This window comes from Zootermopsis nevadensis, unplaced genomic scaffold (assembly GCF_977971745.1).
Source record: "Zootermopsis nevadensis isolate Lab colony 2312 unplaced genomic scaffold, Znev_1.0 Znev_ptg000064l, whole genome shotgun sequence".
NCBI lineage: Eukaryota > Metazoa > Arthropoda > Insecta > Blattodea > Termopsidae > Zootermopsis > Zootermopsis nevadensis.
The window spans coordinates 1,312,844-1,339,416 of record NW_028259195.1 but is presented as its reverse complement, the minus strand read 5'-3'; positions in this window follow the sequence as shown (position 1 = coordinate 1,339,416).

Here is a 26,573-nt window from a genome sequence, read left to right as displayed (position 1 = left end):
AATGTCTCTATCCTCCAAACCCTTGGACATACGTTGACGTGACTCTGACAGGAAGTTGACATATACGTTCCCTCAAAGTGACATAAGATTTGTCTCTCAGATTCCTACAGATCGGGAGATATTTGCCTTTTAAAAATTGACTTTCGAATAATCTCGAAAAATTTAAATGTCTCTATCCTCCAAACCCTTGGACATACATTGACGTGACTTTGACATGAAGTTGACATATGCGTTCCCTCAAAGTGACATAAGGGTTGTCTCTCAGATTCTACTAATCGGGAGATATTTGCCTTTAAAAAATTGACTTTGGAATAATGTCGAAAAATTCAAATGTCTCTAGCCTACAAACCCTTGGACCTACATTAACGTGACTCTGACACGACGTTGACATATGCGTTCCCTCAAAGTGACATACGTTTTGTCTCTCAGATTCCTACAGATCGGGAGATATTTGCCTTTTAAAAATTGACTTTCGATTAATCTCTAAAAATTTAAATGTCTCTATCCTCCAAACCCTTGGACATACATTGACGTGACTCTGATAGGACGTTGACATATACGTTCCCTCAAAGTGACATAAGGTTTATCTCTCAGATCCCTACAGATCGGGAGATATTTGCCTATAAATATTGACTTTCGAATAATCTCTAAAAATTTAAATGTCTCTATCCTTCAAACCCTTGGACATACATTGACGTGACTCTGACAGGAAGTTGACATATACGATCCCTCAAAGTGACATAAGTTTTGTATCTCAGATTCATACAGATCGGGAGATATTTGCCCTTTAAAAATTGACTTTCGAATAATCTCTAAAAATTTAAATGTCTCTATCCTCCAAACCCTAGGACATACATTGACGTGACTCTGACAGGAAATTGACATATAAGTTCCCTCAAAGTGACATAAGTTTTGTCTCTCAGATGCCTAGAGATCGGGAGATATTTGCCTTTTAAAAATTGACTTTCGAATAATCTCGAAAAATTCAAATGTCTCTATCCTGCAAACCTTTGGACATACATTGACGAGACTCTGACATGAAGTTGACATATACGTTCCCTCAAAGTGACATAAGGCTTGTCTCTCAGATGCCTACAGATCGGGAGATATTTGCCTTTTTAAAAATTGACTTTCGAATAATCTCTAAAAATTTAAATGTCTCTATCCTCCAAACCCTTGGACATACATTGACGTGACTATAACATGAAGTTGACATATACGTTCCCTCAAAGTGACATAAGTTTTGTCTCTGATTCCTAAAGATCGGGAGATATTTGCCTTTAAAAATTGACTTTCGAATAATCTCGAAAAATTAAAATGTCTGTATCCTCCAAACCCTAGGACATACATTGAGGTGACACTGACAGGACGTTTACATATACGTTCCCTCAAAGTGACATAAGTTTTGTCTCTCAGGTTCCTACAGACCGGGAGATAAGTGAATCTTAAAAATTGACTTTCGAATAATCTCTAAAAAGTTAAATGTCTCTATCCTCGAAACCCTTCTACATACATTGACGTCACTGCGACATGAAGTTGACATATACATTCCCTCAAAGCTTCATAAGTTTTGTATCTCAGATTCCTACAGATCGGGAGATATTTGCCCTTTAAAAATTGACTTTCGAATAATCTCGAAAAATTTAAATGTCTCTATCCTCCAAACCCTTGGACATACATTGACGTGACTCTGACATGAAGTTCACATATGCGTTCCCTCAAAGTGACATAACGGTTGTCTCTCAGATTCCTACAGATCGGGAAATATTTGGCTTTTAAAAATTGACTTTTGAATAAGCTCGAAACATTTAAATGTCTCTATCCTCCAAACCCTTGGACATACATTGACGTGTCTATGACATGAAGTTGACATGTACGTTCCCTCAAAGTGACTTAAGGTTTGTCTCTCAGATTAATACAGAACGGGAGATATTTGCCTTTTAAAAATTGACTTTCGAATAATGTCGAAAAATTCAAATGTCTCTATCCTCCAAACCCTTGGACCTACATTGACGTGACTCTGACAGGACGTTGACATATGCGTTCCCTCAAAGTGACATACGTTTTGTTTCGCAGATTCCTACAGATCGGGAGATATTTGCCTTTTAAAAATTGACTTTCGATTAATCTCTAAAAATTTAAATGTATCTATCCTCCAAACCCTTGGACATACATTGACGTGACTCTGACAGGACGTTGACATGTTCGTTCCCTCAAAGTGACATAAGGTTTGTCTCTCAGATCCCTACAGATCGGGAGATATTTGCCTTTTAAAAATTGACTTTCGAATAATCTCTAAAAATTTGAATGTCTCTATCCTCCAAACCCTTGGACATACATTGACGAGACTCTGACATGAAGTTGACATATGCGTTCCCTCAAAGTGACATAAGGGTTGTCTCTCAGATTCCTACAGATCGGGAGATATTTGCCTTTTAAAAATTGACTTGCGAATAATCTCTAAAAATTTAAATGTCTCTATCCTCCAAACCCTTGGACATACATTTACGTGTCTATGACAGGACGTTGACATATACGTTCCCTCAAAGTTTAATAAGGCTTGTCTCTCAGATGCCTACAGATCGGGAGATATTTGCCTTTTAAAAATTGACTTTCGAATAATCTCGAAAAATTCAAATGTCTCTATCCTCCAAACCTTTGGACATACATTGACGAGACTCTGATATGAAGTTGACATATACGTTCCCTCAAAGCGACATAAGGTTAGTCTCACAGATTCCTACATATCGGGAGATATTTGCCTTTTAATAATTGACTTTCGAATAATCTCGTAAAATTAAAATGTCTCTATCCTCCAAACCCTTGGACATACGTTGACGTGACTCTGACAGGAAGTTGATATATACGTTCCCTCAAAGTGACATAAGGTTTGTCTCTCAGATTCCTACAGATCGGGAGATATTTGCCTTTTAAAAATTGACTTTCGAATAATCTCGAAAAATTGAAATGTCTCTATCCTCCAAACCCTTGGACATACATTGACGTGACTCTGACATGAAGTTGACATATGCGTTCCCTCAAAGTGACATAAGGGTTGTCTCTCAGATTCTACAGATCGGGAGATATTTGCCTTTAAAAAATTGACTTTGGAATAATGTCGAAAAATTCAAATGTCTCTAGCCTACAAACCCTTGGACCTACATTGACGTGACTCTGACACGACGTTGACATATGCGTTCCCTCAAAGTGACATACGTTTTGTCTCTCAGATTCCTACAGATCGGGAGATATTTGCCTTTTAATAATTGACTTTCGATTAATCTCTAAAAATTTAAATGTCTCTATCCTTCAAACCCTTGGACATACATTGACGTGACTCTGATAGGATGTTGACATATACGTTCCCTCAAAGTGACATAAGGTTTATCTCTCAGATCCCTACAGATCGGGAGATATATGCCTTTAAAAATTGACTTTCGAATAATCTCTAAAAATTTAAATGTCTCTATCCTCCAAACCCTTGGACATACATTGACGTGACTCTGACAGGAAGTTGACATATATGATCCCTCAAAGTGACATAAGTTTTGTATCTCAGATTCATACAGATCGGGAGATATTTGCAATTTAAAAATTGACTTTCGAATAATCTCTAAAAATTTAAATGTCTCTATCCTCCAAACCCTTGCACATACATTGACATGACTCTGACAGGAAATTTACATATACGTTCCCTCAAAGTGACATAAGTTTTGTCTCTCAGATTCCTACAGATCGGGAGATATTTGCCTTTAAAAAATTGACTTTCGAATAATCTCGAAAAATTTAAATGTCTCTATCCTCCAAACCCTTGGACATACATTGACGTGACTCTGACAGGAATTTGACATATACGTTCCCTCAAAGTGACATAAGTTTTGTCTCACAGATTCCTACAGATCGGGAGATATTTGCCCTTTAAAAATTGACTTTCGAATAATCTCTAAAAATTTAAATGTCTCTATCCTCCATACCCTTGGACATACATTGAAGTGACTCAGACAGGAAGTTGCCATGCACGTTCCCTCAAAGTGACATAAGTTTTGTCTCTCAGATTCCTACAGATCCGGAGATATTTGCCTTTAAAAATTTACTTTCGAATTATCTCTAAAAATGTAAATGTCTCTATCCTCCAAACCCTTGGACATACATTGACGTGACTCTGACAGGAATTTGACATATACGTTCGCTCAAAGTGACATAAGTTTTGTCTCTCAGATTCCTACAGATCGGGAGATATTTGCCCTTTAAAAATTGACTTTCGAATAATCTCTAAAAATTTAAATGTCTCTATCCTCCATACCCTTGGACATACATTGAAGTGACTCTGACAGGAAGTTGCCATATACGTTCCCTCAAAGTGACATAAGTTTTGTCTCTCAGATTCCTACAGATCCGGAGATATTTGCCTTTAAAATTGACTTTCGAATAATCTCGAAAAATTTAAATGTCTCTATCCTCCAAACCCTTGGACATACATTGACGTGACTCTGACATGAAGTTCACATATGCGTTCCCTCAAAGTGACATAAGGGTTGTCTCTCAGATTCCTACAGATCGGGAGATATTTGGCTTTTAAAAATTGACTTTCGAATAATCTCGAAACATTTAAATGTCTCTATCCTCCAAACCCTTGGACATACATTGACGTGTCTATGACATGAAGTTGACATGTACGTTCCCTCAAAGTGACATAAGTTTTGTCTCTCAGATTCCTACAGAACGGGAGATATTTGCCTTTTAAAAATTGACTTTCGAATAATGTCGAAAAATTCAAATGTCTCTATCCTCCAAACCCTTGGACCTACATTGACGTAACTCTGACAGGACGTTGACATATACGTTCCCTCAAAGTGACATACGTTTTGTTTCGCAGATTCCTACAGATCGGGAGATATTTGCCTTTTAAAAATTGACTTTCGAATAATCTCTAAAAATTTGAATGTCTCTATCCTCCAAACCCTTGGACATACATTGACGTGATTCTGACATGAAGTTGACATATGCGTTCCCTCAAAGTGGCATAAGGGTTGCCTCTCAGATTCCTACAGATCGGGAGATATTTGCCTTTTAAAAATTGACTTTCGAATAATCTCTAAAAATTTGAATGTCTCTATCCTCCAAACCCTTGGACATACATTGACGTGACTCTGACATGAAGTTGACATATGCGTTCCCTCAAAGTGACATAAGGGTTGTCTCTCAGATTCCTACAGATCGGGAGATATTTGCCTTTTAAAAATTGACTTTCGAATAATCTCTAAAAATTTAAATGTCTCTATCCTCCAAACCCTTTGACATACATTTACGTGTCTTTGACAGGACGTTGACATATACGTTCCCTCAAAGTGACAAAAGGTTTGTCTCTCAGATTTCTACAGATCGGGAGATATTTGCCTATTAATAATTGACTTTCGAATAATCTCTAAAAATTTAAATGTCTCTATCCTCCAAACCCTTGGCCATACATTGACGTGACTATGACATGAAGTTAACATTTGCGTTCCCTCACAGTTAAATAAGGCTTGTCTCTCAGATGCCTACAGATCGTGAGATATTTGTCTTTTAAAAATTGACTTTCGAATAATCTCGAAAAATTCAAATGTCTCTATCCTCCAAACCTTTGGACATACATTGACGAGACTCTGATATGAAGTTGACATATACGTTCCCTCAAAACGACATAAGGTTAGTCTCACAGATTCCTACATATCGGGAGATATTTGCCTTTTAAAAATTGACTTTCGAATAATCTCGTAAAATTAAAATGTCTCTATCCTCCAAACCCTTGGACATACGTTGACGTGACTCTGACAGGAAGTTGATATATACGTTCCCTCAAAGTGGCATAAGGTTTGTCTCTCAGATTCCTACAGATCGGGAGATATTTGCCTTTTAAAAATTGACTTTCGAATAATCTCGAAAATTTTAAATGTCTCTATCCTCCAAACCCTTGGACATACATTGACGTGACTTTGACATGAAGTTGACATATGCGTTCCCTCAAAGTGACATAAGGGTTGTCTCTCAGATTCTACAGATCGGGAGATATTTGCCTTTAAAAAATTGACTTTGGAATAATGTCGAAAAATTCAAATGTCTCTAGCCTACAAACCCTTGGACCTACATTGACGTGACTCTGACACGACGTTGACATATGCGTTCGCTCTAAGTGACATACGTTTTGTCTCTCAGATTCCTACAGATCGGGAGATATTTGCCTTTTAAAAATTGACTTTCGATTAATCTCTAAAAATTTAAATGTCTCTATCCTCCAAACCCTTGGACATACATTGACGTGACTCTGATAGGACGTTGACATATACGTTCCCTCAAAGTGACATAAGTTTTGTCTCTGATTCCTAAAGATCGGGAGATATTTGCCTTTAAAAATTGACTTTTGAATAATCCCGAAAAATTAAAATGTCTCTATCCAAACCCTTGGACATACTTTGACGTGACTCTGACATGAAGTTGACAATTGCGTTCCCTCAAAGTTACATAAGGTTTGTTTCTCAGATTCTACAGATCGGGAGATATTTGCCTTTAAAAAATTGACTTTGGAATAATGTCGAAAAATTCAAATGTCTCTAGCCTACAAACCCTTGGACCTACATTGACGTGACTCTGACACGACGTTGACATATGCGTTCGCTCAAAGTGACATACGTTTTGTCTCTCAGATTCCTACAGATCGGGAGATATTTGCCTTTTAAAAATTGACTTTCGATTAATCTCTAAAAATTTAAATGTCTCTATCCTCCAAACCCTTGGACATACATTGACGTGACTCTGATAGGACGTTGACATATGCGTTCCCTCAAAGTGACATAAGGTTTGTCTCTGAGATTCCAACAGATCTGGAGATATTTTCCTTTTCACAAATTGACTTTCGAATAATCTCGAAAAATTAAAATGTCTGTATCCTCCAAACCCTAGGACATACATTGACGTGACACTGACATGACGTTTACATATACGTTCCCTCAAAGTGACATAAGTTTTGTCTCTCAGGTTCCTACAGACCGGGAGATATTTGAATCTTAAAAATTGACTTTCGAATAATCTCTAAAAAGTTAAATGTCTCTATCCTCGAAACCCTTTTACATACATTGACGTCACTGCGACATGAAGTTGACATATACATTCCCTCAAAGCGGCATAAGTTTTGTATCTCAGATTCCTACAGATCGGGAGATATTTGCCTTTTAAAAATTGACTTTCGAATAATCTCTAAAAATTTGAATGTCTCTATCCTCCAAACCCTTGGACATACATTGACGTGACTCTGACAGGAAGTTGACATATGCGTTCCCTCAAAGTGACATAAGTGTTGTCTCTCAGATTCCTTTAGATCGGGAGATATTTGCTCTTTTAAAAATTGACTTTCGAATAATGTCAAAAAATTCAAATGTCTCTATCCTCCAAACCCTTGGATATATGTTGACGTGACTCTGTCAGGATGTTGACATATACGTTCCCTATTAGTGACATAAGGTTTGTCTCTCAGATTCCTACAGATCGGGAGATATTTGCCTTTTAAAAATTGACTTTCGAATAATCTCTAAAAATTTAAATGTCTCTATCCTCCAAACCCTTGGACATACAATGACGTGACTCTGACATGAAGTTGACATTTGCGTTCCCTCAAAGTAACATAAGGGTTGTCTCTCAGATTCTACAGATCGGGAGATATTTGCCTTTAAAAATTGGCTTTCGAATAATCTCTAAAAATTTAAATGTCTCTATTCTCCAAACCCTTGGACATACATTGACGTGTCTATGACATGAAGTTGACATGTACGTTCCCTCAAAGTGACATCAGGTTTGTCTCTCAGATTCCTACAGATCGGGAGATATTTGCCTTTTCACAAATTGACTTTCGAATAATCTCGAAAAATTTAAATGTCTCTATCCTCCAAACCCTTGGACATACATTGACGTGACTCTGACATGACGATGACATATACGTTCCCTCAAAGTGACATAAGGTTTGTCTCTCAGATTCCTATTGATCGGGAGATATTTGCCTTTTCAAAAATTGACTTTCGAATAATCTCTAAAAATTTAAATGTCTCTATCCTCCAAACCCTTGGACATACATTGACGTGACTCTGACAGGACGTTGACATATACGTTCCCTCAAAGTGACATAAGGTTTGTCTCTCAGATTCCTACAGACCGGGAGATATTTGAATCTTAAAAATTGACTTTCGAATAATCTCTAAAAAGTTAAATGTCTCTATCCTCCAAACCCTTGGACATACATTGACGTCACTGCGACATGAAGTTGACATATACATTCCCGTCAAAGCGGCATCAGTTTTGTCTGTCAGATTCCTACAGTTCGGGAGATATTTGCCTTTTAAAAATTGACTTTCGAATAATTTATAAAAATTTAAATGTCTCCATCCTCCAAACCCTTGGACATACATTAACGTGACTCTTGCAGGAATTTGACATATACGTTCCCTCAAAGTTATATAAGTCTTGTCTCTCAGATTCCTACAGATCGGGAGATATTTGCCTTTTAAAAATTGACTTTCGAATAATCTCGTAAAATTAAAATGTCTCTATCCTCCAAACCCTGGGACATACGTTGACATGACTCTGACAGGAAGTTGACATATACGTTCCCTAAAAGTGACGTAAGGTTTGTCTCTCAGATTCCTACAGATCGGGAGATATTTGCCCTTTAAAATTGACTTTCGAATAATCTCTAAAAATTTAAATATCTCTATCCTCCAAACTTTTGGACATACATTGACGTGACTCTGACAGGACGTTGACATATACGTTCCCTCAAAGTGACATAACGTTTATCTCTCAGATCCCTACAGATCGGGAGATATTTGCCTATTAATAATTGACTTTCGAATAATCTCTAAAAATTTAAATGTCTCTATCCTCCAAACCCTTGGCCATACATTGACGTGACTATGACATGAAGTTGACAATTGCGTTCCCTCAAAGTTACATAAGGTTTGTTTCTCAGATGCCTAGAGATCGGGAGATATTTGCCTTTTAAAAGTTGAATTTCGAATAATCTCGAAAAATTCAAATGTCTCCATCCTGCAAACCTTTGGACATACATTGACGAGACTCTGACATGAAGTTGACATATACGTTCCCTCAAAGTGACATAAGGTTTGTCTCTCAGATTCCTACAGATCGGGAGATATTTGCCTTTTAAAAGTTGACTTTCGAATAATCTCGAAAAATTCAAATGTCTCTATCCTGCAAACCTTTGGACATACGTTGACGTGACTCTGACAGGAAGTTGACGTATACGTTCCCTCAAAGTGACGTAAGGTTTGTCTCTCAGATGCCTACAGATCGGGAGATATTTGCCTTTTCAAAAATTGACTTTCATATAATCTCTAAAAATTTAAATGTCTCTATCCTCCAAACCCTTGGACATAACTTGACGTGACTATGACATGAAGTTGACATATACGTTCCCTCAAAGTGACATAAGTTTTGTCTCTGATTCCTACAGATCGGGAGATATTTGTCTCTTAAAAATTGACTTTCGAATAATCTCTAAAAATTTAAATGTCTCTATCCTCCAAACCCTTGGACATACATTGACGTGACTCTGACATGAAGTTGACATATGCGTTCCCTCAAAGTGACATAAGGTTTGTCTCTGAGATTCCTACAGATCGGGAGATATTTGCCTTTTCACAAATTGACTTTCGAATAATCTCGAAAAATTTAAATGTCTCTATCCTCCAAACCCTTGGACCTACATTGACGTGACTCTGACAGGACGTTGACATATGCGTTCCCTCAAAGTGACATACGTTTTGTCTCTCAGAATCCTACAGATCGGGAGATATTTGCCTTTTAAAAATTGATTTTCGATTAATCTCTAAAAATTTAAATATCTCTATCCTCCAAACCCTTGGACATACATTGACGTGACTCTGACAGGACGTTGACATATACGTTCCCTCAAAGTGACATAAGGTTTATCTCTCAGATCCCTGCAGATCGGGAGATATTTGCCTTTTAAAAATTGAGTTTTGAATAATCCCTAAAAATTTAAATGTCTCTATCCTCCAAACCCTTGGACACACATTGACGTGACTCTGACAGGAAGTTGACATATACGATCCCACAAAGTGACATAAGTTTTGTATCTCAGATTCCTACAGATCGGGAGATATTTCCCCTTTAAAAATTGACTTTCGAATAATCTCTAAAAATTTAAATGTCTCTATCCTCCAAACCCTTGAACATACATTGACTTGACTCTGACAGGACGTTGACATATACGTTCCCTCAAAGTGACATAAGGTTTGTCTCTCAGATTCCTACAGATCGGGAGATATTTGCCTTTTCACAAATTGACTTTCGAATAATCTCGAAAAATTTAAATGTCTCTATCCTCCAAACCCTTGGACATACATTGACGTGACTCTGACAGGACGTTGACATATACGTTCCTTCAAAGTGACATAAGGTTTGTCTCTCAGATTCCTACAGATCGAGAGATATTTGCCTATAAATAATTGACTTTCGAATATTCTCGAAAAATTTAAATGTCTCTATCCTCCAAACCCTTGGACATACATTGACGTGACTCTGACAGGACGTTGACATATACGTTCCCTCAAAGTGACATAAGGTTTGTCTCTCAGATTCCTACAGACCGGGAGATATTTGAATCTTAAAAATTGACTTTCGAATAATCTCTAAAAAGTTAAATGTCTCTATCCTCCAAACCCTTGGACATACATTGACGTCACTGCGACATGAAGTTGACATATACATTCCCGTCAAAGCGGCATCTTTTTTGTCTCTCAGATTCCTACAGTTCGGGAGATATTTGCCTTTTAAAAATTGACTTTCGAATAATTTATAAAAATTTAAATGTTTCCATCCTCCAAACCCTTGGACATACATTAACGTGACTCTTGCAGGAATTTGACATATACGTTCCCTCAAAGTTATATAAGTCTTGTCTCAGATTCCTACAGATCGGGAGATATTTGCCTTTTAAATATTGACTTTCGAATAATCTCTAAAAATTTAAATGTCTCTATCCTCCAACCCCTTGGACATACATTGACGTGTCTATGACATGAAGTTGACATATACGTTCCCTCAAAGTGACATAAGTTTTGTCTCTCAGATTCCTACAGATCGGGAGATATTTGCTTTTTAAAAATTGACTATCGAATAATGTCGAAAAATTCAAATGTCTCTATCCTCCAAACCCTTGGACCTACATTGACGTGACTCTGACAGGACGTTGACATATACGTTCCCTCAAAGTGACATAAGGTTTGTCTCTCAGATTCCTACAGATCGAGAGATATTTGCCTATTAATAATTGACTTTCGAATAATCTCTAAAAATTTAAATGTCTCTATCATCCAAACCCTTCGCCATACATTGACGTGACTATGACATGAAGTTGACATTTGCGTTCCCTCAAAGTGACATTAGGTTTGTCTCTCAGATTCCTACAGATCGGGAGATATTTGCCTATTAATAATTGACTTTCGAATAATCTCTAAAAATTTAAATGTCTCTATCATCCAAACCCTTCGCCATACATTGACGTGACTATGACATGAAGTTGACATTTGCGTTCCCTCAGAGTGACATTAGGTTTGTCTCTCAGATTCCTACAGATCGGGAGATATTTGCCTTTTAAAAAATTGACTTTCGAATAATCTCTAAAAATTTAAATGTCTCTATCCTCCAAACCCTTGGACATACATTGACGTGACTATGACATGAAGTTGACATATACGTTCTCTCAAAGTGACATATGTTTTGTCTCTGATTAATACAGATCGGGAGATATTTGCCTTTAAATATTGACTTTTAAATAATCTCGAAAATTAAAATGTCTCTATCCAAACCCTTGGACATGCATTGACGTGACTCTGACATGAAGTTGACATATGCGTTCCCTCAAAGAGACATATGCTTTGTCTCTGAGATTCCAACAGATCTGGAGATATTTGCCTTTTCACAAATTGACTTTCGAATAAACTCGAAAAATAAAAATGTCTCTATCCTCCAAACCCTTGGACATAGATTGACGTGACACTGACAGGACGTTTACATATACGTTCCTTAAAGTGACATAAGGTTTGTCTCTCAGATGCCTACAGATCGGGAGATATTTGCCTTTTCAAAAATTGACTTTCGAATAATCTCTAAAAATTTAAATGTCTCTATCCTCCATACCCTTGGACATACATTGACGTGACTCTGACAGGAATTTGACATATACGTTCCCTCACAGTTATATAAGTTTTGTCCCTCAGATTCCTACAAATCGGGAGATATTTGCCTTTTAATAATTGACTTTCGAATAATCTCTAAAAATTTGAATGTCTCTATCCTCCAAACCCTTGGACATACATTGACGTGACTCTGACAGGAAGTTGACATATACGATCCCTCAAAGTGACATAAGTTTTGTCTCTCAGATTCCTACAGATCGGGAGATATTTGCCCTTTAATAATTGACTTTCGAATAATCTCTAAAAATTTAAATGTCTCTATCCTCCAAACCCTTGGACATACATTGATGTGACTCTGTCAGGAAGTTGCCATATACGTTCCCTCAAAGTGACAAAAGTTTTGTCTCTCAGATTCCTACAGATCGGGAGATATTTGCCTTTTAAAAATTGACTTTCGAATAATCTCGAAAAATTTAAATGTCTCTATCCTCCAAACCCTTGGACATACATTGACGTGTCTATGACATGAAGTTGACATGTACGTTCCCTCAAAGTGACATAAGGTTTGTCTCTCAGATTCCTACAGATCGGGCGATATTTGCCTTTTAAAAATTGACTTTCGAATAATGTCGAAAAATTCAAATGTCTCTATCCTCCAAACCCTTGGACGTACATTGACGTGACTCTGACAGGACGTTGACATATGCGTTCCCTCAAAGTGACATACGTTTTGTTTCTCAGATTCCTACAGATCGGGAGATATTTGCCTTTTAAAAATTGACTTTCGATTAATCTCTAGAAATTTAAATGTCTCTATCCTCCAAACCCTTGGACATACATTGACGTGACTCTGACAGGACGTTGACATGAACGTTCCCTCAAAGTGACATAAGGTTTATCTCTCAGATCCCTACAGATCGGGAGATATTTGCCTTTTAATAATTGACTTTCGAATAATCTCTAAAAATTTAAATGTCTCTATCCTCCAAACCCTTAGACATACATTGACGTGACTCTGACATGAAGTTGACATATGCGTTCCCTCAAAGTGACATAAGGGTTGTCTCTCAGATTCCTACAGATCGGGAGATATTTGCCTTTTAAAAATTGACTTTCGAATAATCTCTAAAAATTTAAATGTCTCTATCCTCCAAACCCTTGGACATACATTTACGTGTCTATGACAGGACGTTGACATATACGTTCCCTCAAAGTGACGTAAGGTTTGTCTCTCAGATTCCTACAGATCGGGAGATATTTGCCTATTAATATTTGACTTTCGAATAATCTCTAAAAATTTAAATGTCTCTTTCCTCAAACCCTTGGACATACATTGACGTGACTCTGACAGAACGTTGACATATACGTTCCCTCAAAGTGACATAAGGGTTGTCTCTCAGATTCCTACAGATCGGGAGATATTTGCCTTTTAAAAATTGACTTTCGAATAATGTCAAAAAATTCAAATGTCTCTATCCTCCAAACCCTTGGACCTACAGTGACATGATTCTGACAGGACGTTGACATATACGTTCCCTCAAAGTGACAAAAGGTTTGTCTCTCAGATTTCTACAGATCGGGAGATATTTGCCTATTAATAATTGACTTTCGAATATACTCTAAAAATTTAAATGTCTCTATCCTCCAAACCCTTGGCCATAAATTGACGTGACTATGACATGAAGTTAACATTTGCGTTCCCTCAAAGTTAAATAAGGTTTGTCTCTCAGATGCCTACAGATCGGGAGATATTTGCCTTTTAAAAATTGACTTTCGAATAATCTCGAAAAATTCAAATGTCTCTATCCACCACACCTTTGGACATACATTGACGAGACTCTGATATGAAGTTGACATATACGTTCCCTCAAAGCGACATAAGGTTAGTCTCACAGATTCCTACATATCGGGAGATATTTGCCTTTTAAAAATTGACTTTCGAATAATCTCGTAAAATTTAAATGTCTCTATCCTCCAAACCCTTGGACATACGTTGACGTGACTCTGACAGGAAGTTGACATATACGTTCCCTCAAAGTGACATAAGATTTGTCTCTCAGATTCCTACAGATCGGGAGATATTTGCCTTTTAAAAATTGACTTTCGAATAATCTCGAAAAATTTAAATGTCTCTATCCTCCAAACCCTTGGACATACATTGACGTGACTTTGACATGAAGTTGACATATGCGTTCCCTCAAAGTGACATAAGGGTTGTCTCTCAGATTCTACTAATCGGGAGATATTTGCCTTTAAAAAATTGACTTTGGAATAATGTCGAAAAATTCAAATGTCTCTAGCCTACAAACCCTTGGACCTACATTAACGTGACTCTGACACGACGTTGACATATGCGTTCCCTCAAAGTGACATACGTTTTGTCTCTCAGATTCCTACAGATCGGGAGATATTTGCCTTTTAAAAATTGACTTTCGATTAATCTCTAAAAATTTAAATGTCTCTATCCTCCAAACCCTTGGACATACATTGACGTGACTCTGATATGACGTTGACATATACGTTCCCTCAAAGTGACATAAGGTTTATCTCTCAGATCCCTACAGATCGGGAGATATTTGCCTATAAATATTGACTTTCGAATAATCTCTAAAAATTTAAATGTCTCTATCCTTCAAACCCTTGGACATACATTGACGTGACTCTGACAGGAAGTTGACATATACGATCCCTCAAAGTGACATAAGTTTTGTATCTCAGATTCATACAGATCGGGAGATATTTGCCCTTTAAAAATTGACTTTCGAATAATCTCTAAAAATTTAAATGTCTCTATCCTCCAAACCCTAGGACATACATTGACGTGACTCTGACAGGAAATTGACATATAAGTTCCCTCAAAGTGACATAAGTTTTGTCTCTCAGATGCCTAGAGATCGGGAGATATTTGCCTTTTAAAAATTGACTTTCGAATAATCTCGAAAAATTCAAATGTCTCTATCCTGCAAACCTTTGGACATACATTGACGAGACTCTGACATGAAGTTGACATATACGTTCCCTCAAAGTGACATAAGGCTTGTCTCTCAGATGCCTACAGATCGGGAGATATTTGCCTTTTTAAAAATTGACTTTCGAATAATCTCTAAAAATTTAAATGTCTCTATCCTCCAAACCCTTGGACATACATTGACGTGACTATGACATGAAGTTGACATATACGTTCCCTCAAAGTGACATAAGTTTTGTCTCTGATTCCTAAAGATCGGGAGATATTTGCCTTTAAAAATTGACTTTTGAATAATCTCAAAAAATTAAAATGTCTCTATCCAAACCCTTGGACATACATTGACGTGACTCTGACATGAAGTTGACATATGCGTTCCCTCAAAGTGACATAAGGTTTGTCTCTGAGATTCCAACAGATCTGGAGATATTTTCCTTTTCACAAATTGACTTTCGAATAATCTCGAAAAATTAAAATGTCTGTATCCTCCAAACCCTAGGACATACATTGACGTGACACTGACAGGACGTTTACATATACGTTCCCTCAAAGTGACATAAGTTTTGTCTCTCAGGTTCCTACAGACCGGGAGATATTTGAATCTTAAAAATTGACTTTCGAATAATCTCTAAAAAGTTAAATGTCTCTATTCTCGAAACCCTTTTACATACATTGACGTCACTGCGACATGAAGTTGACATATACATTCCCTCAAAGCGGCATAAGTTTTGTATCTCAGATTCCTACAGATCGGGAGATATTTGCCTTTTAAAAATTGACTTTCGAATAATCTATAAAAATTTAAATGTCTCTATCCAAACCCTTGGACATACATTGACGTGACTCTGACATGAAGTTGACATATGCGTTCCCTCAAAGTGATATAAGGTTTGTCTCTGAGATTCCAACAGATCTGGAGATATTTTCCTTTTCACAAATTGACTTTCGAATAATCTCGTAAAATTTAAATGTCTCTATCCTCCAAACCCTTGGACCTACATTGACGTGACTCTGACAGGACGTTGACATATACGTTCCCTCAAAGTGACATAAGGTTTGTCTCTCAGATTCCTACAGATCGAGAGATATTTGCCTATTAATAATTGACTTTCGAATAATCTCTAAAAATTTAAATGTCTCTATCATCCAAACCCTTCGCCATACATTGACGTGACTATGACATGAAGTTCACATTTGCGTTCCCTCAAAGTGACATTAGGTTTGTCTCTCAGATTCCTACAGATCGGGAGATATTTGCCTTTTAAAAATTGACTTTCGAATAATCTCGAAACATTTAAATGTCTCTATCCTCCAAACCCTTGGACATACATTGACGTGTCTATGACATGAAGTTGACATGTACGTTCCCTCAAAGTGACATAAGGTTTGTCTCTCAGATTCCTACAGAACGGGAGATATTTGCCTTTTAAAAATTGACTTTCGAATAATGTCGAAAAATTCAAATGTCTCTATCCTCCAAACCCTTGGACCTACATTGACGTAACTCTGACAGGACGTTGACATGTACGTTCCCTCACAGTTATATAAGTTTTGTTTCTCAGATTCCTACAGATCGGGAGATATTTGCCTTTTAAAAATTGACTTTCGAATAATCTCTAAAAATTTGAATGTCTCTATCCTCCAAACCCTTGGACATACATTGACGTGACTCTGACATGAAGTTGACATATGCGTTCCCTCAAAGTGGCATAAGGGTTGTCTCTCAGATTCCTACAGATCGGGAGATATTTGCCTTTTAAAAATTGACTTTCGAATAATCTCTAAAAATTTGAATGTCTCTATCCTCCAAACCCTTGGACATACATTAACGTGACTCTGACATGAAGTTGACATATGCGTTCCCTCAAAGTGACATAAGGGTTGTCTCTCAGATTCCTACAGATCGGGAGATATTTGCCTTTTAAAAATTGACTTTCGAATAATCTCTAAAAATTTAAATGTCTCTATCCTCCAAACCCTTGGACATACATTTACGTGTCTTTGACAGGACGTTGACATATACGTTCCCTCAAAGTGACAAAAGGTTTGTCTCTCAGATTTCTACAGATCGGGAGATATTTGCCTATTAATAATTGACTTTCGAATAATCTCTAAAAATTTAAATGTCTCTATCCTCCAAACCCTTGGCCATACATTGACGTGACTATGACATGAAGTTAACATTTGCGTTCCCTCAAAGTTAAATAAGGCTTGTCTCTCAGATGCCTACAGATCGTGAGATATTTGCCTTTTAAAAATTGACTTTCGAATAATCTCGAAAAATTCAAATGTCTCTATCCTCCTAACCTTTGGACATACATTGACGAGACTCTGATATGAAGTTGACATATACGTTCCCTCAAAACGACATAAGGTTAGTCTCACAGATTCCTACATATCGGGAGATATTTGCCTTTTAAAAATTGACTTTCGAATAATCTCGTAAAATTAAAATGTCTCTATCCTCCAAACCCTTGGACATACGTTGACGTGACTCTGACAGGAAGTTGATATATACGTTCCCTCAAAGTGGCATAAGGTTTGTCTCTCAGATTCCTACAGATCGGGAGATATTTGCCTTTTAAAAATTGACTTTCGAATAATCTCGAAAATTTTAAATGTCTCTATCCTCCAAACCCTTGGACATACATTGACGTGACTTTGACATGAAGTTGACATATACGTTCCCTCAAAGTGACATAAGGGTTGTCTCTCAGATTCTACAGATCGGGAGATATTTGCCTTTAAAAAATTGACTTTGGAATAATGTCGAAAAATTCAAATGTCTCTAGCCTACAAACCCTTGGACCTACATTGACGTGACTCTGACACGACGTTGACATATGCGTTCGCTCAAAGTGACATACGTTTTGTCTCTCAGATTCCTACAGATCGGGAGATATTTGCCTTTTAAAAATTGACTTTCGATTAATCTCTAAAAATTTAAATGTCTCTATCCTCCAAACCCTTGGACATACATTGACGTGACTCTGATAGGACGTTGACATATACGTTTCCTCAAAGTGACATAAGTTTTGTCTCTGATTCCTAAAGATCGGGAGATATTTGCCTTTAAAAATTGACTTTTGAATAATCTCGAATAATTAAAATGTCTCTATCCAAACCCTTGGACATACTTTGACGTGACTCTGACATGAAGTTGACATATGCGTTCCCTCAAAGTGACATAAGGTTTGTCTCTGAGATTCCAACAGATCTGGAGATATTTTCCTTTTCACAAATAGACTTTCGAATAATCTCGAAAAATTAAAATGTCTGTATCCTCCAAACCCTAGGACATACATTGACGTGACACTGACATGACGTTTACATATACGTTCCCTCAAAGTGACATAAGTTTTGTCTTTCAGGTTCCTACAGACCGGGAGATATTTGAATCTTAAAAATTGACTTTCGAATAATCTCTAAAAAGTTAAATGTCTCTATCCTCGAAACCCTTTTACATACATTAACGTCACTGCGACATGAAGTTGACATATACATTCCCTCAAAGCGGCATAAGTTTTGTATCTCAGATTCCTACAGATCGGGAGATATTTGCCTTTTAAAAATTGACTTTCGAATAATCTATAAAAATTTAAATGTCTCTATCCTCCAAACCCTTAAACATACATTGACGTGACTCTGACAGGAATTTGACATATACGTTCCCTCACAGTTATATAAGTTTTGTCTCTCAGATTCCTACAGATCGGGAGATATTTGCCCTTTAAAAATTGACTTTCGAATAATCTCGAAAAATTTAAATGTCTCTATCCTCCAAACCCTTGGACATACATTGACGTGACTCTGACATGAAGTTCACATATGCGTTCCCTCAAAGTGACATAACGGTTGTCTCTCAGATTCCTACAGATCGGGAAATATTTGGCTTTTAAAAATTGACTTTTGAATAAGCTCGAAACATTTAAATGTCTCTATCCTCCAAACCCTTGGACATACATTGACGTGTCTATGACATGAAGTTGACATGTACGTTCCCTCAAAGTGACTTAAGGTTTGTCTCTCAGATTAATACAGAACGGGAGATATTTGCCTTTTAAAAATTGACTTTCGAATAATGTCGAAAAATTCAAATGCCTCTATCCTCCAAACCCTTGGACCTACATTGACGTGACTCTGACAGGACGTTGACATATGCGTTCCCTCAAAGTGACATACGTTTTGTTTCGCAGATTCCTACAGATCGGGAGATATTTGCCTTTTAAAAATTGACTTTCGATTAATCTCTAAAAATTTAAATGTATCTATCCTCCAAACCCTTGGACATACATTGACGTGACTCTGACAGGACGTTGACATGTTCGTTCCCTCAAAGTGACATAAGGTTTGTCTCTCAGATCCCTACAGATCGGGAGATATTTGCCTTTTAAAAATTGACTTTCGAATAATCTCTAAAAATTTGAATGTCTCTATCCTCCAAACCCTTGGACATACATTGACGTGACTCTGACATGAAGTTGACATATGCGTTCCCTCAAAGTGACATAAGGGTTGTCTCTCAGATTTCTACAGATCGGGAGATATTTGCCTTTTAAAAATTGACTTTCGAATAATCTCTAAAAATTTGAATGTCTCTATCCTCCAAACACTTGGACATACATTGACGTGACTCTGATAGGACGTTGACATATACGTTCCCTCAAAGTGACATAAGGTTTGTCTCTCAGATTCCTACAGATCGGGAGATATTTGCCTTTTAAAAATTGACTTTCGAATAATCTCGAAAAATTCAAATGTCTCTATTCTCCAAACCTTTGGACATACATTGACGAGACTCTGATATGAAGTTGACATATACGTTCCCTCAAAGCGACATAAGGTTAGTCTCACAGATTCCTACATATCGGGAGATATTTGCCTTTTAATAATTGACTTTCGAATAATCTCGTAAAATTAAAATGTCTCTATCCTCCAAACCCTTGGACATACGTTGACGTGACTCTGACAGGAAGTTGATATATACGTTCCCTCAAAGTGACATAAGGTTTGTCTCTCAGATTCCTACAGATCGGGAGATATTTGCCTTTTAAAATTTGACTTTCGAATAATCTCGAAAAATTGAAATGTCTCTATCCTCCAAACCCTTGGACATACATTGACGTGACTCTGACATGAAGTTGACATATGCGTTCCCTCAAAGTGACATAAGGGTTGTCTCTCAGATTCTACAGATCGGGAGATATTTGCCTTTAAAAAATTGACTTTGGAATAATGTCGAAAAATTCAAATGTCTCTAGCCTACAAACCCTTGGACCTACATTGACGTGACTCTGACACGACGTTGACATATGCGTTCCCTCAAAGTGACATACGTTTTGTCTCTCAGATTCCTACAGATCGGGAGATATTTGCCTTTTAAAAATTGACTTTCGATTAATCTCTAAAAAATTTAAATGTCTCTATCCTCCAAACCCTTGGACATACATTGACGTGACTCTGATAGGATGTTGACATATACGTTCCCTCAAAGTGACATAAGGTTTATCTCTCAGATCCCTACAGATCGGGAGATATTTGCCTTTAAAAATTGACTTTCGAATAATCTCTAAAAATTTAAATGTCTCTATCCTCCAAACCCTTGGACATACATTGACGTGACTCTGACAGGGAGTTGACATATATGATCCCTCAAAGTGACATAAGTTTTGTATCTCAGATTCATACAGATCGGGAGATATTTGCAATTTAAAAATTGACTTTCGAATAATCTCTAAAAATTTAAATGTCTCTATCCTCCAAACCCTTGGACATACATTGACGTGACTAAGACATGAAGTTGACATATTCGTTCCCTCAAAGTGACATAAGTTTTGTCTCTCAGATTCCTACAGATCGGGAGATATTTTCCCTTTAATAATTGACTTTCGAATAATCTCGAAAAATTTAAATGTCTCTATCCTCCAAACCCTTGGACATACATTGACGTGACTAAGACATGAAGTTGACATATACGTTCCCTCAAAGTGACATAAGGTTTGTCTCTCAGATTCCTACAGATCGGGAGATATTTGCCTATTAATAATTGACTTTCGAATAATCTGTAAAAATTTAAATGTCTCTATCATCCAAACCCTTGGCCATACATTGACGTGACTATGACATGAAGTTGACATTTGCGTTCCCTCAAAGTTACATAACGTTTGTCTCTCAGATGCCTAGAGATCGGGAGATATTTGTCTTTTAAAAATTGACTTTCGAATAATCTCGAAAAATTCAAATGTCTCTATCCTGCAAACCTTTGGACATACATTGACGAGACTCTGACATGAAGTTGACATATACGTTCCCTCAAAGTGACATAAGGTTTGTCTCTCAGATGCCTACAGATCGGGAGATATTTGCCTTTTTAAAAATTGACTTTCGAATAATCTCTAAAAATTTAAATGTCTCTATCCTCCAAACCCTTGGACATACATTGACGTGACTCTGACAGGAATTTGACATATACGTTCCCTCAAAGTGACATAAGTTTTGTCTCTCAGATTCCTACAGATCGGGAGATATTTGCCCTTTAAAAATTTACTTTCGAATAATATCTAAAAATTTAAATGTCTCTATCCTCCATACCCTTGGACATACATTGAAGTGACTCTGACAGGAAGTTGCCATGCACGTTCCCTCAAAGTGACATAAGTTTTGTCTCTCAGATTCCTACAGATCCGGAGATATTTGCCTTTAAAAATTTACTTTCGAATAATCTCTAAAAATTTAAATGTCTCTATCCTCCAAACCCTTGGACATACATTGACGTGACTCTGACAGGAATTTGACATATACGTTCGCTCAAAGTGACATAAGTTTTGTCTCTCAGATTCCTACAGATCGGGAGATATTTGCCCTTTAAAAATTGACTTTCGAATAATCTCTAAAAATTTAAATGTCTCTATCCTCCATACCCTTGGACATACATTGAAGTGACTCTGACAGGAAGTTGCCATATACGTTCCCTCAAAGTGACATAAGTTTTGTCTCTCAGATTCCTACATATCCGGAGATATTTGCCTTTAAAAATTGACTTTCGAATAATCTCGAAAAATTTAAATGTCTCTATCCTCCAAACCCTTGGACATACATTGACGTGACTCTGACATGAAGTTCACATATGCGTTCCCTCAAAGTGACATAAGGGTTGTCTCTCAGATTCCTACAGATCGGGAGATATTTGGCTTTTAAAAATTGACTTTCGAATAATCTCGAAACATTTAAATGTCTCTATCCTCCAAACCCTTGGACATACATTGACGTGTCTATGACATGAAGTTGACATGTACGTTCCCTCAAAGTGACATAAGGTTTGTCTCTCAGATTCCTACAGAACGGGAGATATTTGCCTTTTAAAAATTGACTTTCGAATAATGTCGAAAAATTCAAATGTCTCTATCCTCCAAACTCTTGGACCTACATTGACGTAACTCTGACAGGACGTTGACATATACGTTCCCTCAAAGTGACATACGTTTTGTTTCGCAGATTCCTACAGATCGGGAGATATTTGCCTTTTAAAAATTGACTTTCGAATAATCTCTAAAAATTTGAATGTCTCTATCCTCCAAACCCTTGGACATACATTGACGTGACTCTGACATGAAGTTGACATATGCGTTCCCTCAAAGTGGCATAAGGGTTGTCTCTCAGATTCCTACAGATCGGGAGATATTTGCCTTTTAATAATTGACTTTCGAATAATCTCTAAAAATTTGAATGTCTCTATCCTCCAAACCCTTGGACATACATTAACGTGACTCTGACATGAAGTTGACATATGCGTTCCCTCAAAGTGACATAAGGGTTGTCTCTCAGATTTCTACAGATCGGGAGATATTTGCCTTTTAAAAATTGACTTTCGAATAATCTCTAAAAATTTAAATGTCTCTATCCTCCAAACCCTTGGACATACATTTACGTGTCTTTGACAGGACGTTGACATATACGTTCCCTCAAAGTGACAAAAGGTTTGTCTCTCAGATTTCTACAGATCGGGAGATATTTGCCTATTAATAATTGACTTTCGAATAATCTCTAAAAATTTAAATGTCTCTATCCTCCAAACCCTTGGCCATACATTGACGTGGCTATGACATGAAGTTAACATTTGCGTTCCCTCAAAGTTAAATAAGGCTTGTCTCTCAGATGCCTACAGATCGTGAGATATTTGCCTTTTAAAAATTGACTTTCGAATAATCTCGAAAAATTCAAATGTCTCTATCCTCCAAACCTTTGGACATACATTGACGAGACTCTGATATGAAGTTGACATATACGTTCCCTCAAAACGACATAAGGTTAGTCTCACAGATTCCTACATATCGGGAGATATTTGCCTTTTAAAAATTGACTTTCGAATAATCTCGTAAAATTAAAATGTCTCTATCCTCCAAACCCTTGGACATACGTTGACGTGACTCTGACAGGAAGTTGATATATACGTTCCCTCAAAGTGGCATAAGGTTTGTCTCTCAGATTCCTACAGATCGGGAGATATTTGCCTTTTAAAAATTGACTTTCGAATAATCTCGAAAATTTTAAATGTCTCTATCCTCCAAACCCTTGGACATACATTGACGAGACTTTGACATGAAGTTGACATATACGTTCCCTCAAAGTGACATAAGGGTTGTCTCTCAGATTCTACAGATCGGGAGATATTTGCCTTTAAAAAATTGACTTTGGAATAATGTCGAAAAATTCAAATGTCTCTAGCCTACAAACCCTTGGACCTACATTGACGTGACTCTGACACGACGTTGACATATGCGTTCGCTCAAAGTGACATACGTTTTGTCTCTCAGATTCCTACAGATCGGGAGATATTTGCCTTTTAAAAATTGACTTTCGATTAATCTCTAAAAATTTAAATGTCTCTATCCTCCAAACCCTTGGACATACATTGACGTGACTCTGACAGGACGTTGACATATACGTTCCCTCAAAGTGACATAAGTTTTGTCTCTGATTCCTAAAGATCGGGAGATATTTGCCTTTAAAAATTGACTTTTGAATAATCTCGAAAAATTAAAATGTCTCTATCCAAACCCTTGGACATACTTTGACGTGACTCTGACATGAAGTTGACATATGCGTTCCCTCAAAGTGACATAAGGTTTGTCTCTGAGATTCCAACAGATCTGGAGATATTTTCCTTTTCACAAATAGACTTTCGAATAATCTCGAAAAATTAAAATGTCTGTATCCTCCAAACCCTAGGACATACATTGACGTGACACTGACATGACGTTTACATATACGTTCCCTCAAAGTGACATAAGTTTTGTCTCTCAGGTTCCTACAGACCGGGAGATATTTCAATCTTAAAAATTGACTTTCGAATAATCTCTAAAAAGTTAAATGTCTCTATCCTCGAAACCCTTTTACATACATTAACGTCACTGCGACATGAAGTTGACATATACATTCCCTCAAAGCGGAATAAGTTTTGTATCTGAGATTCCTACAGATCGGGAGATATTTGCCTTTTAAAAATTGACTTTCGAATAATCTATAAAAATTTAAATGTCTCTATCCTCCAAACCCTTAAACATACATTGACGTGACTCTGACAGGAATTTGACATATACGTTCCCTCACAGTTATATAAGTTTTGTCTCTCAGATTCCCACAGATCGGGAGATATTTGCCTTTTAAAAATTGACTTTCGAATAATCTCTAAAAATTTGAATGTCTCTATCCTCCAAACCCTTGGATATACATTGACGTGACTCTGACAGGAAGTTGACATATGCGTTCCCTCAAAGTGACATAAGGGTTGTCTCTCAGATTCCTACAGATCGGGAAATATTTGGCTTTTAAAAATTGACTTTTGAATAATCTCGAAACATTTAAATGTCTCTATCCTCCAAAACCTTGGACATACATTGACGTGTCTATGACATGATGTTGACATGTACGTTCCCTCAAAGTGACTTAAGGTTTGTCTCTCAGATTCCTACAGAACGGGAGATATTTGCCTTTTAAAAATTGACTTTCGAATAATGTCGAAAAATTCAAATATATCTATCCTCCAAACCCTTGGACCTACATTGACGTGACTCTGACAGGACGTTGACATATGCGTTCCCTCAAAGTGACATACGTTTTGTTTCGCAGATTCCTACAGATCGGGAGATATTTGCCTTTTAAAAATTGACTTTCGATTAATCTCTAATAATTTAAATGTATCTATCCTCCAAACCCTTGGACATACATTGACGTGACTCTGACAGGACGTTGACATGTTCGTTCCCTCAAAGTGACATAAGGTTTGTATCTCAGATCCCTACAGATCGGGAGATATTTGCCTTTTAAAAATGACTTTCGAATAATCTCTAAAAATTTGAATGTCTCTATCCTCCAAACCCTTGGACATACATTAACGTGACTCTGACATGAAGTTGACATATGCGTTCCCTCAAAGTGACATAAGGGTTGTCTCTCAGATTCCTACAGATCGGGAGATATTTGCCTTTTAAAAATTAACTTGCGAATAATCTCTAAAAATTTAAATGTCTCTATCCTCCAAACCCTTGGACATACACTTACGTGTCTATGACAGGACGTTGACATATACGTTCCCTCAAAGTGACATAAGGTTTGTCTCTCAGATTCCTACAGATCGGGAGATATTTGCCTATTAATAATTGACTTTCGAATAATCTCTAAAAATTTAAATGTCTCTTTCCTCCAAACCCTTGGACATACATTGACGTGACTCTGACAGAACGTTGACATATACGTTCCCTCAAAGTGACAAAAGGTTTGTCTCTCAGATTTCTACAGATCGGGAGATATTTGCCTATTAATAATTGACATTCGAATAATCTCTAAAAATTTAAATGTCTCTATCCTCCAAACCCTTGGCCATACATTGACGTGACTATGACATGAAGTTAACATTTGCGTTCCCTCAAAGTTTAATAAGGCTTGTCTCTCAGATGCCTACAGATCGGGAGATATTTGCCTTTTAAAAATTGACTTTCGAATAATCTCGAAAAATTCAAATGTCTCTATCCTCCAAACCTTTGGACATACATTGACGAGACTCTGATATGAAGTTGACATATACGTTCCCTCAAAGCGACATAAGGTTAGTCTCACAGATTCCTACATATCGGGAGATATTTGCCTTTTCAAAAATCGACTTTCGAATAATCTCGTAAAATTAAAATGTCTCTATCCTCCAAACCCTTGGACATACGTTGACGTGACTCTGACAGGAAGTTGATATATACGTTCCCTCAAAGTGACATAAGGTTTGTCTCTCAGATTCCTACAGACCGGGAGATATTTGCCTTTTGAAAATTGACTTTCGAATAATCTCGAAAAATTCAAATGTCTCTATTCTCCAAACCTTTGGACATACATTGACGAGACTCTGATAT